The sequence below is a fragment of the Schistocerca piceifrons genome, chromosome 3, assembly GCF_021461385.2.
Source record: "Schistocerca piceifrons isolate TAMUIC-IGC-003096 chromosome 3, iqSchPice1.1, whole genome shotgun sequence".
Classification (NCBI taxonomy): Eukaryota; Metazoa; Arthropoda; class Insecta; order Orthoptera; family Acrididae; genus Schistocerca; species Schistocerca piceifrons.
In genome coordinates, this window is record NC_060140.1 from 433,303,863 (window position 1) to 433,325,140 (window position 21,278).

Here is a 21,278-nt window from a genome sequence, read left to right on the forward strand (position 1 = left end):
CGGCTGGTCACTACCATTGGGCCTTCATGGCCTGTTCGGGAGGAGTTTAGTTTTAGCAAAATGGATAAGCAATAACAGGTAGAGAACAGGTCTAAGAAGGGTCATTCCATGTCAAGTCACCCAGGCCTTGACACCAACCATGTCAGATTTTGATGAAACTTGGTACAATGACTTCTTTTATCATCCTGAAAGCACTTGTAAAATTTTTTTGCTCTCTCTTATAGTTTTTTTTTTATAAATTTTTAAAGTTTTTAGATTTGGCGTTGTTTCAACAGTCAGCAATCGTAGCTTAAACGTGTCCCCACAACTAAAAAAGATTGTATATTAAAGAATACTCAAGATATCAGTATGAAATTTTGGAATAAGTTTGTGTATTATAGTCCGGTCAAATTGCAGAAATACCTTGCAAAAGGTGGGGTAGAAGAGTTTATTTTTTCAACTCGTTCATATGGTTGGAAATATTAGAAAACCAAGTTTTCCCAACAAAATTTCGCTTGGGAAAACTTTCTGCAGTCAAAAAACTTGGAAAATTTCGGCCTTTTTTCCGTTTTTTCAAAATATCTCAGTTTCATTTGCTCCTATCGCTTTAATGTCTATTTTCTTTTTTAAAGAGCACAAAATTCTCTACAAATTTGATTTATGCCATTTTTTTTCTACTCCCAATATCTAAGGCGCTACAGCGCCTCAAAAAATACCAATTTTTCAAATTTTGAGTATAGTGGCAAGATACCTTATTTTTAAACACTATTTTTTCAGATTCTGTTTATGTAGTATAAATACATTATACATCATGTTATATGTTGGAATTTACCACCTCATTTTCAAGTATTCAATTTCTCTGTATGCAACATGAGGATTGCTGGGCACCCAACTATTGTGATTCTTACATCACTACCTGAAGTTCACTATGGGCCACCTCAGCCCTGGTATTTGTAAAACTATAAATATAAAAATATATCATTAAGAAACATAGACCCCCCCCCCTTCCTCCCCCCCCCCACACACACACACACACAATAAATTGTCTCAGGAAACTGAACTATTATTAGCTGCAATAGGCAACCTAATTAGGTAGGTAATTATTCTTGTGTATAAAAGCCACACCGTTGACATTAAAAATAAGTAGCTTTATTACAATTAAAATGCATTGTCAGTTACTAAAAAATGTTAACAGTTCTGGGTGTGTAATACTTGTAATATCGCACATTAGCGCACTTGAGACAGATATGAGCATCACTTCCAACGTTTTGATGGGCCAGGTTCCTCAGTGTCACCAGAAATACCTTGAGTTATGGATTCAGGGTCTGTACCTAGAGTTGATCCCAGATTGACCTCTTCTTTAAACAGCGAGTCAGCCTCAGCAAGTTCGTTGATTTCGTCAGCGGTTTCCTCAACATCCTCCATAACATCTTCTTCACTGTCTTCATATAAAAATTTTGGCACGTTTTCACAGTTGACCCCAATACATTTCTTGCAAATTGAAGAAAATTTCAAACCCGCTTTTCTGCAGGAGCACGCTCTGCCACAGTTCAGCTTGCATGAGCATGAAACAATGTGAAGAAGTGCTTCAGGTGCTGGATCTTGGCTCATTATAACGGTAATTGGACTGTGGTCACTGTGATTCCAGCCCCATTTCTCAGGAGGTTTCCAGTTTCCCATCCCACTTTGGACTTGTTGGTAAGTCCGCAACGAATGATGTTGTGCAGCATCTAGTGTAGGTGGCAACCATGCAAGATTCAGTTTGCTTTTTGTGGCAGACTTGGCGAATAGCTGGTACCGCAAATGGTCTAGTGTGTGGGAACTGCTGACACCTTCACTATACAATGCGATAGTAAACTGTTTTGTTGCTGTTATTATTTCTTCATGGGTAGCATGTGGTTTATTGAACGTGCAAAGCGCTGAGGTTAGGTGTTCATTTTTCGCAACAATATTGCAGCACTTAATTTTTCCTTGACCAAGAAAAGCGGATATTGTATCACATCCGCTAAAGGTGTGAGTGAACAGAATATATTCACTGTCAAACTTGTAAGATGCAGTGGAAAACCACCTGTCTTTTGCATTTCCTCTTCCTGGCTTTAAGAAAAATAAATTTTCAATGCCTTGCCCCAAACCGGTCATGAGCACAAGCAGGTCAACATCATCTCCTACAATGACAACACTTCCAAACTCTTTGGTTCTTGAAGTGACAGATGTTACAATCATAACGTCAGCATCTTCTTGTGGCTGGTGCACTTCAATGCTACACTCCAGAAATTCCTTTTTAAGAAGTGTGATCAAACGCATCTTGTTTCGTTCGTTGTACAAGAACTTGTCCTGAGGGACTTGGGTTCACCGTCTCTCATTCAACCACAACGTCAACCGAAGAATGTTTTTTGGACCTACGAATCCTCTCAGCACTCTTTGTGCTACAGTTGTCTCCCTCACATGGATACCCATCAAATACAATAGCAAATTCAGATCCAAATTGACATTGCAGGTAAAAAAATAGCTTTCGGCTATTGACATGAAGCAAACATTTTGAGTCCAAGTCACTTTGTGGATAAGGTACCCGCCATCAAAATTTCGTTTGGCATATGGCAGTCTTAACTGCTTTTGCACATAAGAAGCATTTCTCTTTGAACTTGAACTGACCTTTTTCCTGTGACCGATGTAGCACACCTGTTGGTTCCTGAGGATGTCGAAGGCTAGCTGCTATCATTCTCCCATTAATGTACTTCTTGTAGCTTGCTTCATGCACCATCTCTTCACTGAGCGTTTTCAAAATACGGGTGTGAGCAGACTCCCTGCGTTTAGCACTGCAATCGATGAGTGTGCTCAGTCCTTTCTTTTTCACATTGCATCCACCACTCACCACAGTTTTTTTGCAAATGAAACACGAATTCATATCAGACATACTCATTTTCAGCACCACAACATATACAGAATGGAAGCGACTCGAAACTGTAGGACCCTTACTGTTGTGTGCTAATAGCTGTCAGTGCGCTGTGAACAATCACTAGAGATAATTGCCTTCTGCCCGCCAAAGAATAAATACGCTTTTGCCCGCTAAATAACAATTCCTATATACATACTTTTTCTTATAACTGATCATTAATGTCAATCAACTGTAGAAAATGTGTGGCACCTGCATGCAATCGTATTACATATTGTAACACAAATAAACTTCATGCAATCCGATGTGAATGTGTTCGTAGTTACTGAATATGATGCTGTTTGTCCTGTCCCTGCAGCAGAGTGAGATGGTAAATTCCAATGAATAACATGATGAGTAATATGTTTATACCACACAAATAGAAACTGAAATAACTGTTCTTGCCACTTTGCTCAAAATTTGAAAAGTTGGTATTTTTTGACTCGCTGTAGCGCCTTAGATATTGGGAGCAGAAAAAAAATGGTAAAAATCAAATTTGTAGAGAATTTTGTGCTCTTTAAAAAAGAAAATAGAAGTGAAAGCGATAGGAGCAAATGAAACTGAGATATTTTGAAAAAACTGAAAAAAGTCCGAAATTTTAGAAGATTTTTGACTGCAGAAAGTTTTCCCAAGAGAAATTTTGTTAGCAAAACTTGGTTTTCTAACCTTTCCAACAGTATGAACGAGTTAAAAAAAATAAAATCTTCTACCCCACCTTTTGCAAGGTACAGGCTTTTTTTCTGACCGTTTCACTGGACTATATATCTAAATGTTAAAAATATTACCATAAACATATATTAAAATCTTCCAAATGAAAAAAAATTTACAAGTTTTTTATTATTATTATTTTTCTTTTAGCTAACGGATGTTTAGTTTTACAAAAACTGCAATATCTAGAGTCTCAGACCTGATAGAAAGCTCAAATTTGTTTTAAAATACTCATAATTGTATAGGCTATTAGGTAAAAGAAAAATTATGTTGGCTTTTTAACCTGTTTAATAGATATCTAATTTTTAAAATAATATTAATTATATTTTAAAAATAAAAAGTACCAAGTGACTTGGACACCGAAAATAAGTTTTTGTCTTCTTGGAGTAACAATGTATGCGTGGATTTTGTTTTGTTACTCCTGTGTTTTGAAGTAAAAAATTATTACAGTGTTAAATAGTGCTTGGATAGTATTTTATTAAGCTTATTCCAACTTTAGTACTGTTACTTAGTTTACAGAGATTCTTTTCCAATATCCTATAAAAGTAACCAGAACATTAATCAGACCAAAAGTGAAATCAGTATGTCAGATATTCAAACCTGTAGCATAGGCTTATTTAAAAAATCTGACTAGTTTCCAAACAACCTACACACCTTCAAAAAAGTTACAGCCGGTATCTGAATTGAGTGAGGAAGAAACAGATTTGATCCGCTTACGATCTGGAATTAATCTGTGTGAATTTAAGAATATATGTTCACACCACAGCTACTACTTTTTAAATGTTTTTGAAAAGTAGCAAACAACATGTGTAGACCTACTAAAAAAACACAAAAAGCCCATCAAAAAATCGTTGAGAAGTGGAGGCTTGGATCTTTCTAAACAATTACTGACAAAAAATATTAGCATAAAACCTGGACAAACGCTTTACTCAACATGCCGTAACTTTTGTGAGGAAAAATTGAGTTGAAGTCAATGAAAGTGAAACAGATGATGAAGTCTTGGTTGAATTAGAATCATTGGAATCCAGAAATGAATCCCTCGTACAAACAAACATTGCCCTTGATAATTTAGGTTTAGCACTGATAAAGCTTCATGGCTTGTCAGAACAAAGTAAATGGTCTTATTTTAAAAGGAAGGTTAGCAGTATTGAAGACTGCAAAAAAGGCAGTTTCAAAAGCATTAAAATATGGTGCACCAAGTTCTGATGATGACGAAGAAGATACAAGTGTGGTTGAGAAAGCAAAGGATTTTGATGTAATGATTTCTCTTATGAAAGAGAAGATTTCATCTGTTGGGAGGTCTAGAAAAATCCAGATTCTGACCTTGGCTCCAGATTCTTGGAGTCGAAATAAAGTGATGAAAGAATTTAATGTGAGTGAGTACTTGGTGTGACAAGCTAGAAAGCTAAAATCTGAAAAGGGTATTTTGGAAACTCCTGGTCCAAAAAAAGGTAAAACTCTTTTTGAAAATACAGTAAGACTTGTAACAGATTTTTATGAAAAGGATGAAAGTTCCAGAGTGCTACCTAGAACAAAAGACAAAGTGTTCAAAAAAATGTGTACATGCAAAAAAGACTCGTTTTGTGTAACTTGAGAGAACTCTATTATTCTTTCAAATGGGAGAATCCCGAGGTAGAAGTAGGCTTTTCAAAATTTTGTTTCTTGAGACCTAAATGGTGTATCCTTGCTGGTGCTGCAGGCACATACACTGTATGTGTATGCAGTGTCCACCTGAATGTTAAACTTTTACTGGATGCTGTGAAAATTGAAGAATCTTATAAAGACCTAATTAAGATGTTTGTGTGCAACACGGAAAACCAAAACTGCATGCTACATCATTGCGACAGCTGTCCTGCAAATACTGCACTGAGTACTTAACTGAAAAACTAAGTGAAGATTATGATTTAGAAGAAGAAATTGTAATCAGTCAGTGGGTTAACACAGACTGGGCAGAAATGATCAAACAGTCTATCAATGTTGAAGACTACATTTCTTTATTGGTTAGGTCATTGGAAAAGCTCATCCCGCACTCGTTTACAGCAAAATCCCAATCAGCAACCTTTAAAAGATTGAAAGAAGAACCACCACCCAAAACAGCAATTATTGTGATGGATTTCAGTGAAAATTATTCCTTTGTTATACAAAATGAGATCCAAAGTTACCACTAGAATAGAGGTGGTTGTACTCTACACCCAGTTGGAGTTTTTCTAAGAACTGAGGAAAACAATGTTTTTGTTTCCAACCACTGTTTTATTAGTGACACTGGTTTTGTTAACTTTGTACAAAAAGAAATTACAAAGTGGCTGTCATTACATCATACTGACGTTGACTCAGTTCACTACTTTACATATGGTGTGCAAAGTGGCTGTCATCACATCATACTGACATTGACTCAGTTCACTACTTTACAGATGGTTGTTCTGGGCAGTACAAAAATAGAAACAGTTTTAAAAATTTGACTGAACACTTGAGAGACTTTAATTTGAAGGCCCAACACTCTTTTTTTGCAACAAGTCATGGGAAGTCAATTTGTGATGGCCTAGGAGGAACTATTAAAAGAATTTTAAGGAAAGCCAGTCCACAGCTTTCAGACAAAGAACAAAAGATGACAGCAATCGATGTGTAAAAGTTTTGTGAAAAAAATATTGAAAACATTCATTTTCAATTTATTGACATAAAAGAAGCTGATTTGCTACAGTTAAAACTAGAAAAACGTTTTTCAGCAACCCGAACCATTCCTGGAACAAGAAGTTTTTATAACTTCAAACCACTTCCAACAAACAACCTTGAAATTAGAAGGACTACAGATAGTGTAAAACCCTCCTTAGTCTTTTCTTTCCGTTCTTCTTCTGATTGGGTTTGTGTTGAACCATCCATAAATAGCTATGTGGCTGCAAATTATAATGGTAACTGGTACTTTGGACTGGTAAAAACAATATTCAGTGATGAAGAAGATGCAGAAATTCTATTTCTACATCTTCAGGACCAGCTGCATCATTTTATTGGCCTGAAAGAGAAGATTCTTGCATAGTGCCTTTGGAGCACATAGTCTGTGTAGTAGACACACCTCAATCAAGCGGCACTGGAAGAATCTATTACTTCAAAAAAGACTGTATCAAAAGAACTGAAAGCTCTTGGATGAAGTGGAAAATCAGTTTGAATCAGCATTAATGTTTATTAAAAAGACAAAATTATTCAAAAAAATTCAATGTTTCAAGCAATCAGTTGGGTTATACATAAGTGTCGTAAGTACACTATCTTTGTACATAATTCTAATGTAATCTACTATAATTAATAAACATGTTAAAAAGCCATCATTATTTTTGTTTTATCAAGTAGCCTATATGTTTAAGAGTAAATTAAAACAAATTTGAGCATTCTATCAGGTCTGAGACTATAAATATTGCAATTCTTCTAAAACAAAACATCCGTAAAAAATAAAAAAGAAAAAAATACATGTATATTTTTTCATAGAAAATATTAATATATTTTAATAGTTTCATTTTTATCTTCAAATATATATAATAAATAAACTTGCTGCAAAAATTCATGATGTTATCTAAAAGAGTTTTTAAGATAAGCAATTTTAAAGTTTTGAATACAAATTAAATTTACCATTTCCGAAGGTTCGGAAAACGCAAAACATAAAAACTTTAAAAATTTATAAAAAAAACTATAAGAGATACAGCAACAAAAAATTGCAGGTGTTGACAGGATGGTATTAGAACCATTTGAGCCAAATTTCATGAAAATCTAAGGTGGTCGGTGTAAAATTTATTTTTTATTGGGTGATTTGATATGGAATGACCCAGAATCTAGAAATGTATTTGACTAGGAGAAAGATAGATACCTCCCACAGGAAAATTTAAAGAGGCCTTTGGAGGAAAGAGAAGAAGCTGTGTGAATATCAAGAACGAAATGGAAAACCGGTCCTAGGCAAAGAAGGGAAAGCTAGAAAGGTGTGTGTAGAGGGTCTGTACAAGGGAAGTGATCTTGAAGGCAGTATTATAGAAATGGAAGAGGATGTAGATGATAAGAGATGTGATGCTGAGAGAATAGTTTGACAGAGCACTGAAAGACCTAAGTTGAAACAAGGCTCCTGGAGTAGATGACATTCTGTCAGAACTACTGACTGCCTTGGGAGAGCCAGCCAAGACAGTCTTCCATCAGGTGTGCAAGACATACACTGTGAGATCAAAAGAATGCGGATATCCCCAAAAACATAAGTTTTTCATATTAGGTGCATTGTGCTGCCACCTACTGCCAGGTACTCCATATCAGTGACCTCAGTAGTAATTAGACATTGTGAGGGAGCAGAACGGGGTGCTGCACAGAACCCAAGGACTTTGAATGTGGTCAGGTGATTGGGTGTCACTTGTCACGTGTGTGTGTGTGAGACTTCCACACTCCTAAGCATCCTTAGGTCCAGTGTTTCTAATGTGATACTGGAGTGGAAACTTGAAGGGACACGTACAGCACAAAAGCGTGCAGGCCGACCTCGTCTGTTGACTGACAGAGACTGCTGACAGTTGAAGAGGGTCTAAATGTGTAGCAGGCAGACATCATCCAGACCATCACACAGGATTTCCAAATTGCATCGGAATCCACTGCAGGAACTAAGATAGTAAGGTGAGAAAACTTGGATTTCATGGTCAAGCAGCTGCTCATAAGCCATATGTCACACTGGTAAATGCCAAGTGACGCCTTGCTTAGTGTAAGGCGCATAAACATTGGACGACTGAACGGTGGAAAAACATTGCGAGGAGTGACAAAACACGGTACACAATGTGGCGATCCGATGACAGGGTGTGGGTATGGTGAAAGTGCGATGAATCATCTGTCAGCATGTGTAGTGCCAACAGTAAAATTTGGAGGTGGTCATGTTATGGTGTGGTTGTGTTTTTCATGGAGGAGGCTTGCAGTCCTTGTGGTTTTCTCATGGCACTATCTCAGCACATGCTTACATTAATGTTTTAAACACCTTGCTTCCAACTGTTAAAGGGCAATTTGGGGAAGGTGATTGCATCTTTCAACATGATCGAACACCGGTTCAAAATTCACGGCCTGTGGCGGATTGGTTACACAACAACAACATCCCTGTAATGGACTGGCCTGCACAGAGTCCTGACTTGAAGCCTATAGAACACCTTTGAGATGTTTTGGAATGCCGTCTTCGTGCCAGGCCTCACTGACAGACATCGATACTTCTCGTCAGTGGAGCACTCCATGAAGAATGGGCTGCCATTCCCCAAGAAACCTTCCAGCACCTGATGGAAGCTGTTATCAAGGCTAAGGGTGGGCCACACCATATTGAATTCCAGCTTTACCCATGAAGGGAGCCATGAACTTGTAAGCCATTTTCAGCCAGGTGTCCAGATACTTTTGATCACATGGTGTATGAGGCAGGCAAAGCACGCTAAGACTTCGAAAAGGATATAATAATTCCAATTCCAAAGAAAGTATGTGGTTACAGCTGTGAATGTTACTGAACTATCAGTTTATTAAGTTATGGGTTCAACGTACTAAAACAATTTCTTTACAGAAGAATGGAAAACTAGTAAAAGCCAATCTCGGGAAAGATCAGTTTGGATTCTGGAGAAATGTAGAAACATGTCTTCTCAGAAACATGTCTTCTCATAGAAGACAGGTTAAGGAAAAGCATGCGTATGTTTATAGCTTTTGTGGACTTGGTGAAAACTTTTGACAGTGTTTACTGGAATACTCTCCTTGAAACACTGAAGGTAACAGGGGTAAAATACAGGGAATGAAAGGCTATTTACAATTTGTACATCAACCAGATGGCAGCTATGAGTTGAGGTACATGAAAAGGAAACAATGGTTGAGAAGGGACTGAGACATGGCTTTAGCCCCTCCGCTGATGGTATTCAATCTGTACATTGAGCAGGCAGTAAAAGAAGTCAAAGAAAAATTTGGAGAAGGAATAGAAGCTCTGAAGTTTGCTGATGACATTGTAATTCGGTCAGAGATACAAGGAACTTGTAAGAGCAGTTAAATGGAATGGACAGTGTCTTGAAAAGAGAATGCAAGATAACATTAATGAAAGCAATGTGTCGAAGTAGAGAAGATATAAAAGAGAGACTGGCAATGGCAAGAAAAGTATTTCTGAAGAAGACTAATTTGGTAACATCTAATATAGATTTAAATGTTTGGAAGTCTCTTTCGAAAGTATTTGAATGGCATGTAGCCATGTATGGAAGTGAAACATACACAATAAACAGTGTCGACAAGAAGAAAATAGAGGCTTGTAATCAAATTGTGTTCTTATGGAACGTTGTCTCAGTTACGTGACTGGATTAGTAATTTCCTGTGTGAGGGAGACCACAGTTCATAGTAACTGATGGAAAATCGTCGAGTAAAACAAGTGATTTCTGGCATTCCACAAGGTAGTGTTACAAGCCTTCTACTTTTCCTTATCTACATAAATGATTTAGGAGACAATCTGAGCAGCTGTCTGAGATTGGTTGCAGATGATGATTCTGTTTATTGTCTAGTGAAGTCATCAGAAGATCAAAACCAATTGCAAAAGATTTTAAATGAGGTATCTGTATGGTCTGAAAATTGACGATTCGTAATTGACCCTTAATAATGAAAATATGAGTTCATCCACAGGACTACTAAGAGGAATCCATTAACCTTTGGCTACACAGTAAATCAGTCAAATCTAAAGGCTGTAAATTCAACTAAATACTGCTGTAAATTCAACTAAATACCTAGGAAGTACAGTCATGAACAACTTAAATTGGAAAGAACACACACAGAATGCTGTGGGGGAAGGCGAACCAAAGACTATGTTTCATTGGCAGAACACACAGATGATGTAACAGATACGCTAAAGAGCTGCATACACTGCACTTGTCTGCCCTATTTTGGAGTACTGCTGCATGGTGTGGGATCCATACCAGATAGGATTAATGCAGCACGTTGAGAAAGTTAAAACAAAATGTAGCTTGTTTTGGATTATCGAGAAATAGAGGGGGAGTGATTCAACATGATACAGGATTTGGGGTGGAAATCATTAAAACTTTTGTGGGGTGAGATCTTCTCACAAAATTTCAGCTACCAAGTTCCTCCATCGATTGCGAAAATATTTTGTTGTCACTGACCTAAATAGGGAGATCATCAGAATAAAATTAGGCAAATCGGAGCTTGTACGGAAAGATAAAGAACTGTTCAAGAGTGAAAAAAACAGAGAATTAGTGTGAAGGCAGCCCAATGAACTCTCTGTGAGGCACCTAAGTGTGATTTGCAGAGTAGCCACGTAGATACAGCTGCATATGATGCTGCAGGAGAATGCTGAAGATTAGGTTGGTAGGCTACATAGCTAATGAGGAGGTACTGAGTAGAACTGGAGAGAAGAGAAATTTGTGGCACACCATGACTAGGAGAAGGGTTTAGTTGGTAGGACATATTTTGAGACATGAATGGATCACCAGTTTAGTATTGGTGGGAAGAGGGGGGGGGGGGTTTAAAACTTTAGGGGGAGACCAAATACAATAAGTAGGTTCAGGAGAGTGTAAGCTGCAGTAGTTGTTTGGAGATGAAGAGGCTTCCACAGGATAGAGTATCATGGACAGCTGCATCAAACCAGTCTTTGCACTGCAGACCACAACAACAACAATCAGATTTTTATCACTCCTGAAGTATATATTTCATTGAATAACATGATGCTCTAGTAGGTTCCCATTGTATTGTTACTGTAAGAACTTCAACAGAAACTCTAACTGTACATATGGCTCTGCTGCTCTTTTTGAAGTTTCACAGCATGTACAACTTCATTGTTAAATATTGGAGTAGCAGCATCACGTTTTGCTTTCAGTAACTGGTCTGTCCATGGGAGAACACTCCTAGGAAAATATGTAAGTGCTCATGCAACCTTTATTATAAGTCATGGTCATGTAAATAAACAGTAAAAGATTGAGAACGCACAAAATCTGTTATTGTAACTTAAGTAGGAAACAGTTAATTTCCCAAGTTGTCAGATGACACTATTGTGCTGTCAAGTGTCCAAGGTTACTACCTGAGGAGTATTGATGACAGTGATCAGTTCTGTACTGTTCCAATCTGTGTGAATTCCTGCATGTGTGTTGTGGGATGTTTTGATGTTCTGTATCATGTACTTTGAATTGATGTTCATACTAAAAACTTCCCTGCTTCAGATGACATATATGTCCATACACTGTTGTCCATGTGATGTAAACAGCCAGAGAAATGTACTTTGTGTGGAGGTTGTCTGTCTTACAGACTGGATGAAAATTTCAATGTATTGTGTAGGTTTAGAATGTAGGAATTATTTTACAAATTGGTATCACATACTAGTGTATGCTGCTGCATGAAAAACATATCAAATTAAAAACCATGATTTATCTACACTTTTGTGTAATGCTGCAGTACAGTACTGCTTATCAGCAAGTGATTTTAGTTTTTGAAACAGGCAGGCTTATTGTATGTTTGAAGTGTGCCAGTTGAGGAGTGATTTAGGAATGTCCACACTTGAGACTTTTGTGTGGGAATAAGGGCGTGTTTTTTTCCTTCAATATTCAGTCTTGCTGCTACAGTGATGTGGACGCCACAGCGTATGTGAGTGTGCGTACACTCTGTAGAAAAAGAGCAAGAGCTAAAAAGCTATTGTTAACTATTTTATATTACATTTTTCTGTATTGTCCTGCTCCAGTCCTCTATAAGTAAGTGGTTGCCTTTTCCTTATTTTACATATTTTTTCATCCAGGAATTTCCATTGTTGTAAAACATAGCAAACTTGCACGTATATGACTTAATAATACATTATAGGGGAAAAAGTTCTCCAGTACAAGGAGTCCTTTTTGTAATCATATCTTGTTATTGGGTCAAGTGAACAACAAGAGCCATTGTTATATTGTTTGAAATGTGACTCATATGCTGCATAGATGGCATCTGCAAATATTTGTGTTTACATATTTCAGTTGTGGATGTCATTTTTGGATATTCCTAAGTTCTAGTCAGTGGTGGCCTAAGCCATGTTTACACCAAGTTCAAAAGGAAGTTGCTGATTGCAACATTGTTTCTGACCAGGACCACATTGTTTACGACTTGTTTGTTGAAGAAGGTAGGAGACGAGGTACTGGCAGAAGTAAAGCTGTGAGGACGGGGCGTGAGTCGTGCTTGGGTAGCTCAGTTGGTAGAGCACTTGCCCGCGAAAGGCAAAGGTCCCTAGTTCGAGTCTCGGTCCGGCACACAGTTTTAATCTGCCAGGAAGTTTCAACTTGTTTGTTGTTTGCACTCCAGTCCACACTAGCAACAAACATTTTTGTATTGTTCTAACACTGAGTGAGTGCTGCACTATGTCCATTGAAGATCATAAACTAATTATGTGAGTCGTGCAATAATAATAATAATAATAGTTGACAACACAAGCAGATTAAGACATCATGGTGTTGTCATTGTGTTGGACAAAACATACTATTGAATAAATGGTGAGGTGGTACACTGCTTGTGGGGAAACAGCTCTGCCTTTCATATCTTCACTAGGGTATCATTCCCCAATATGGCAACTCTAACAAATCTGATTTGTTTCAAAGAAAAGCATAAATTTCGAAAAGCCAATTCTTCTAAAGCAAAGACTTGCATTTAGTCTTTGGTTTTGACAGTAGGAGATTTCTTTCAGAGCCTTTCATATTTCTTACTCATTTTCAAGCTAGCTTTGTTTCAAATAGTTCCTGTGTTTTGTGAAGCATCATTCAAAGGACTGTGCAAAGGTAAATCAATTATGTAAATAACATAAATGGAAATGTTTTACTGTATATTGAAATATAATGTGTTAACACATAGTCAAACCTTCTTTATTATCAGTACCAGCCACCTCTTCTACAGTAATATCACACATCAATTACTAACAAACAGGATGGGGTTATCTGCAGTTTTCGATTGCCCTGCTGTATCCCCAATCATTGACTATTCCGTTTTTCTCTAATAAATATGAGTCCAACTCAAAGGAAGTGTCAGTACAGTCACAGTCTGTACTATGTTAGCGTGTAACTGAACTTCTTTTGTATGTCTCTGCACCTAAACACTGACAACAGATATTACAGCTTCTCTCACTCTGAGGCAAATAATCACTGTACTCCGCTACACGAAGTGTGTTGTGACATAAACAAATACTAGCACCACACAGTGGCACTAGGGTAAGGATTATTAATTTAGTAATAATCTATAATCAGTCACAAATTTCTGTCTTATAGTTGCTGTTCAGTGCAATTATGAGGTACACCTCCATTTTTCATCTACTTGTTTTTCACCCAATAATAACAGAAAAACACAATTGTTAGATTTAAATGATTAATGGAAAATCTCCTATAAAGATGTGAAACAAATACTAACAAAGAGAGGGAGGGGCTGGCCAGTACTTACCTCAGCTCAGTACAGCTGATAGATACACAAAACAGAACAGAAAAGCTAGGATACGTAAATTTTCTCTTCTGTTTTGTGTATCTATCGGCTGTACTGAGCTGAGGTAAGTACTGGCCAGCCCTTCTATCTAATTGTTAGATTTAATAAGATAAACTATACTTCATGCAGGATTAATGAGAGAATGTGAGAGAAATGTGATAAATAAATTCTAGTAAAATATTACTTGCATTTGACCACATAAACTTTTGTCTTCTGTGTTGGTGAAAAACTTCTGTTTGCACGTACATTTTGAAGCTATTTAACCTGTTTATCATGGTGTTACATGACTCAGACACTGAATATATAACCTATGTTACAATAATATGATGGAGTGTTGGGTTTAATATTATCTAAATTGGAATAATAGTAAATACAATCTAGTTTCTCATTAAGCCTAATGGATGTGTTGTTCCATTACTTTTGGATGAAAAATTGAATCAGATGTAATGCCCATTATAGCCGTACAGCTCCTGAAAATGAAGTTGTATCTCCAAAAACCATTAGATGGCAATTAAAAAAAATTGTTACTGATAATGGAATATTATTAATTGATAATCCCTAATCTGTGGTTCTGGTAGTTGTGGATTCTTGCTATCATGGACTATTTGACCTCTGTAGGTCGGAACTTTGGGGTGACCCACTGGTTTTTGTGGTTGGGTTGGAGGTTTGTGGTATTGCCGCCTTCATTTGAACTATGCAAGTCAAGTGACATTCACGATAATTTTTATGGTGTGTGTGTGTGTGTGTGTGTGTGTGTGTTGTGTGTGTGTGTGTGTGTGTAGACAAGTCTGTTATCATTATTTTCATTAGTTTGCTCATACTGAGTATGAAGGGGCAATCTGTGTTTACTTTCTTAGGAGGGAAAAAAACCTCTTAGCCAAGATCCCAATAAAAACACTTTATTGCGGATGACTGGCTTCAGTAAAACTACACTATGTGATCGAAAGTATCCGGACACCCTCAAAAACATAAGTTTTTCATATTAGGTGCATTGTGCTGCCATGTACTCCATATCAGAGACCTCAGTAGTCATTAGACATCGTGAGAGAGCAGAATCAGGTGCTCCGCAGCGTGTGTACTGCCTATAGTAAAATTCGGAGCGGTGATGTTATGGTGTGGTCATGTTTTTCATGGAGAGAGCTTTGCACTCCTCGTTGTTTTGTGGGGCGCTATCACAGCACAGGCCTACATTGATGTTTTAAGCACCTTCTTGCTTCCCACTGTTGAATAGCAATTCGGGGATGGCGATTGCATCTTTCAACACGATCGAGCGCCTGTTCATAATGCGTGGCCAGTGGCGGAGTGGTTACATGACAGTATGTCGTTGTGGTCTTCAGTCCTGAGACTGGTTTGATGCAGCTGTCCATGCTACTCTATCCTGTGCAAGCCTCTTCGTCTCCCAGTACTTACTGCAACCTACATCCTTCTGAATCTGCTTAGTGTATTCATCTCTTGGTCTCCCTCTACGATTTTTACCCTCCACAGTGCCCTCCAGTACTAAATTGGTGATCCCTTGATGCCTCAGAACATGTCCTACCAACCAATCCCTTCTTCTAGTCAAGTTGTGCCACAAACTTCTCTTCTCCCCAATCCTATTCAATACCTCCGCATTAGTTACAGTGTGTAAACTTTTAGATGGCAGACCTCTCCCTAGTCCTGAATCGGTAGAAATCGTTAAACGTCGGGAGGCTTCGGTAGGCACGCAGTTTAGACTGCTGCCAACATTATGTAGCTGACTGTGTTGTACAAGGTAGCCATTGTCGTCTGCTTCGTTATTGTTTTGCGCTGTACTGTTCTGCGTGTTTTTATTGTGTAGTTGTGCTAAACATTATCAAAATGAGTGAAGAGGCAGTTGCTGGCCCATCTCGGGAGTTGCCAACAACCCCTACTGGTAGGCCTATGGTTAGAAGGAAACCAGTATTACGTAGCGATGCTTGCAAAATTATATTGTGTGTGATTGAATGCTGCAAAAGGGAAAGGGAGCAGAAAAAATTGCTTCACCCCATTTGCAAATCGTCAGTGAGAGCTGCTGCTACATACACATGACAAAGCATGCGTAGCATTGGAAGATTCAAACAGTTTTCCAAGAACCATCCAACACTGCTTCCATTTTTGCACGGCATAATAGGCTGGAAGTGGAGTATTGTCTCGCTGAGAAAAGTACTTTTGTCTATGGGATTCATATGGCATAAGGTGGAAAACGAGGAATGTGTTGTTAGATCGTCCAGACATTCTGCACTGGCGATCTCGTTTCATTGTTGACATGAGGAGGAACTTCAGGGAAGCAGGCAGAGAAATATTTTATCTCGATGAATCGTGGATCTATAATAACTTAACATTTAATAAATGTTGGCAGAGGAAGGGTGACTTACGGGAAGAGTGTGTCGTTGGTGTCACTGCATGGGGGAGCTCATCGAGAAGACTGATAGTTGCAAGTGTCGGATCCAACAATGGGTTCGTCAAGGGAGGGGCAACTTATGTTCTGGGCAAAGTCAACAAAGGGTCAGATGAATTCGGCAAACTTTGAGAAGGTACTGCCAAATCTCACGCCTAATTCAGTAATAGTTATGGATAACGCTTCTTACCATAACAGGCAAACAGAGAGAACTCCAACGAAGTTTGACACGAAAATGCAAATGCTGGAGTAGCTGCAATGCAGAAATATCCCCATGTGATGAGAGTATGAGGAAGGACGAGCTGTATGCGAAAGTACGAGCGAATAAGCCAGCTGAGAAGTCTTTTGCTGTAAACCTGTTGGCTGAAAGCAAAGGCCACCAGGTCGTTTAGCTCGCCACCTTACAACTGCGACTTAAACGCAATAGAATTAGCATGGGCAAAGATGAAAGGGCGTGTTAGGGAGCACAACATATCAGGGGACTTGGCTGCCACAAACATGGTGAATCTTGTGGACGCAGCTTTCCAGCTGCCAATGATTGGAAGGGATATTGCAAGAAAGTTAAAGAAACAGAAGAATATTGGGCACATGATGGTATATATACTATATGACCTGTTTTAAGTATATTTTAAATTTTATAATTCATAGTTTAACATTGCGGAGAATGAAATAAAATGAAAAAGAAAATAAATTGCGAGCAGTGGGAATCGAACCCGGGTCTGCTGCCTGACAACCCTTTACCTGATCAATTGCGCTACGCATGCTACAATGACCTGACTGTTGAAACATTGTCCATTACGCTTTTCGGGCGTTCGGAGGAAAACTCACCAAAGTTTCATTGCAATTGGATGAATAGTTTGTGAGTGCACAGTAGACAGACATACATACATTCATTTTTATATATATAGATTTTAATGTACATGACGATTTCAGTTTCGTTTACGAACAACATTTAAAGCGAGTTTTACTTCCAAGCCATTCGTCTGCTTTCGTGTAAGCATGACGTGCAAATTTGTAGTGCCAGCACTGCAACTGGTAGGCGTGCCTTGTCTCCCCCCCCCCCCCCCCCCCCACCACCACCACCACCACCACCACCACCACCACCACCACCACCACAACAACTGCTCCTCTCCCCACACCAGCCAGTGCTTGCTTCCTCCTCTCCCCGCATTCCCCTCACAACTCTGCCGTCTTACAGATAACACACTGTACGTGATCTACCAATCTAATCTTCAGCATTCTTCTGTAGCACCACATTCAAAAGCTTCTATTCTCTTCTTGTCCAAACTATTTATCATCCGTGTTTCAATCCCGTCTCCGGGCATCCTGATTTAGGTTTTCCGTGATTTCCCTAAATTGTTTCAGGCAAATGCCGGGATGGTTCCTTTGAAAGGGCACAGCCGATTTCCATCCCAATCCTTCCCTAACCCGAGCTTGTGCTCCATCTCTAATGACCTCGTTGTCGACGAGACGTTAAACACTACCCACCACCATCCGTGTTTCACTTCCGTACATGGCTACACTCCATGCAAATACTTTCAGGAACGACTTCCTGACACTTAAATATATACTCGATGTTAACAAATTTCTCTTCTTCAGAAATGCTTTCCTTGCCATTGCCAGTGTACATTTTATATCCTTTCTACTTCGACCATCTTCAGTTATTTTGCTCCCCAAATAGCAAAACTCCTTTACTACTTTAAGTGTCTCATTTCCTAATCTAATTCTCTCAGCATCACCCGACTTAATTAGACTACATTCCATTATCCTCGTTTTGCTTTTGTTGATGTTCATCTTATACCCTCCTTTCAAGACACTGTCCATTCTGTTCAACTGCTCTTCCAAGTCCTTTGCTGTCTCTGACAGAATTACAATGTCATCAGCGAACCTCAAAGTTTTTATTTCTTCTCCATGGATTTTAATACCTACTCCGAACTTTTCTTTTGTTTCCTTTACTGCTTGCTCAATATACAGATTGAATAGCATAGGGGACAGGCTACAACCCTGTCTCACTCGCTTCCCAACCACTGCTTCCCTTTCGTGCCCCTCAACTCTTATAACTGCCATCTGGTTTCTGTACAATTTGTAAATAGCCTTTTGCTCCCTGTATTTTACCCCTGCCTCCTTTAGAATTTGAAAGAGAGTATTCCAGTCAACATCGTCAAAAGCTTTCTCTAAGTCTACAAATGCTAGAAACGTAGGTTTGCTTTTTCTTAATCTTTCTTCTAAGATAAGTGGTAGGGTCAGTATTGCCTCACGTGTTTCATTTCTATGGAATCCAAACTGATCTTCTCCGAGGTCGGCTTCTACCAGTTTTTCCATTCGTCTGTAAAGAATTCGTGTTAGTATTTTGCAGCTGTGACTTATTAAACTGATAGTTTGGTAATTTTCACATCTGTCAACACCAGCTTTCTTTGGGATTGGAATTATTATATTATTGTTGAAGTCTGAGGGTATTTTGCCTGTCTCATGCATCTTGCTCACCAGATGGTAGAGTTTTGTCAGGACTGGCTCTCCTGAGGCCGTCAGTAGTTCTAATGGAATACTGTCTACTCCTGGGGCCTTGACAGTAACATCCCTGTAATAATAGACTGGCCTGCACTGAGTCGTGACCTGATTCCTATAGAACACCTTTGGGATGTGTTGGAATGCCAACTTTGTGCCAGGCCTCACTGACCAACATTGATACCTCTCCGCAGTGCAGCTATCTATGAAGAATGGCTGCCATTCCCCAAGAAACCTTACAGCACCTGATTGAACATATGCCTGTGAGAGTGGAAGCTGTCATCAAGGCTAAGGGTGGGCCAACACCATAGTGAATTCCAGCATTACCGATGGAGGAAGCCAAGAACTTGTAAGTCATTTTCAGCCACGTGTCCGGATACTTTTGATGACATCACATCTTCAAGCAGGTTATTATAAACATCTTGTGCCAGATGCACACACAATTTTTCCATTAAATGTCCAGCTGCATGACGGATGACAAGAATGACATGTGAAAAGTAAAAGTTTAAATTACTATGTACACAAATCACCTACTAGACAAGCAGTCTTGTGCACCCTAGTAGGCATGATGTATCATATGGATGCAATGTTGTGGCGATTTGTGTACATAGTAATTTTAACTTTTATGTTTGACATACCAACACTTCATTTGTGTCCTAAGTTGTGCATATGGAGATTTAGTCGAAAGATTTTGTGTGCTTGTGGCACAAGATGTTTATAATAACCTGTGTGAAGATCTGATGATGGTAACATAGTTTTACTAAAACTGGTCATGCACAATACAGTGTCTTATTGTGATCTTGGCAAAGAAGTTTTTCTTCTCCTAAGAAAATCATTGTTTTTGTTTGGGCTGTATAGGTCAAATGAAATATCAGATTCTAATTGTGTGTTAAATTTGGTTTGTTCTTGAGAATTTGTGTGTTATTTTATGATTGTTTGCTTTGCAATGGTGACATTATTCATATTTTGTTTATTTGTCCTTATCCTAAACCCCGTACTTCTTGAGCTTCTCTCATAAGTTTTATTTTATTGCTGGGCTGAAATATTTCGTTTCATTCATATCTTTGTTTGCAGATGTATTTGTGTAGTGACATTGTGGTCTTCTTATTCTATATGCTGGAAATAGAGGTGTCCGGCATTCTGGTCCTAATTGTGGTCATGTGTTTATGAGGTGTGGATCCTAGTGTGTGTGTGTGTGTGTGTGTGTGTGTGTTTGTGTTTGTGTTTGTGTTTGTGTTTGTGTTTCTTTTCTGAACAAAGCTTTGGCTGAAAACTAAATGTGTAGAACTCTTTTTGTTGTGCCTGTCTGCAAGGCAATGTTTCTTCTTTGTGACGAGTAGCACTCTTTCCCCCTGGAGTTACCATATTTTACTATAATTATTAGATACAGCTGCAGCATGTCATGCTAATTTGTGCCATTAACTGCTAGTTCCATGAAACTAAATCATAGTAGTCAGTCATGAGATGACATGACTCATTTTCATCATTAGGCGTACACTTTGTGAAGCCCATATGCTGATATTGATGTTTGATGACAGTTCCACACAATTGAAATAGTAGTAAAAAGATTTCAGGAAAGCTGCCTATTTGCTGTTGCCTTCTTTATTTGTTAAAAGCTGCCAATGTAATGCTCCACATCAACCTTCTTACCTATATGAAATTTTTATATTGCGTTATTATTGGCAGCTGAGGTGCAAGTCCTTGCTTGGAACATGCTTCAAAGATCTCCTCCCCCCCCTCCCCCCCTTGTCCCCCCTCCGCTACATTCTGTCTGGTTTAAATATTACATCCATATATTGTGATTTTGTAGTTCAGGAGCCAGAACATGAAAATCTTAATCTAGTGTTATTTGAATAATCAAAAACAATGTATAATTTAGATAAGTTCTTTCTTATAATTTATTAGAGGTCTTTTGTTTCTTTGTTTGGGGACATACTTGTAACTATTAACCAAATTATAGGCTGTGCCATGTAAGAAAGTGATGACTCCATTTATATTCAATATTATAACAATAAAAAAAGTTAAAGGCTAAAGTGAACTTACTGTGTCATTGCTCTTGCATTGTGTGCCGATGGTGGTAATTTGTTGATGTTGGTCATTGCAGTGGGAGGTAAGAATTGATTATATTTGTCAATATGGAAAGAGCCAGAATAACTTTTATTGTCGGGTTATTATGAATTGAAAACTAGGTCAGCTGGCACGCTTACATATAGCACAGTCAACTAGCTATCTTGTAGTATTACTGGAGACCTAGTTTAGGTTGGAATATGACAATTTGCTTGTGAGGTGTCAAAGTCAACGAATCCCAACAAAAAA

General features: G+C 38.4%; 1 protein-coding gene across 3 annotated transcripts in view; it reads left to right on the top strand.

The window, feature by feature from the left end:
* The window catches only part of LOC124789923 (ubiquitin carboxyl-terminal hydrolase 10-like), a 138,502-nt gene that overhangs the window by 5,286 nt on the left and 111,938 nt on the right, over window positions 1-21,278 (top strand). The window lies entirely within an intron of this gene.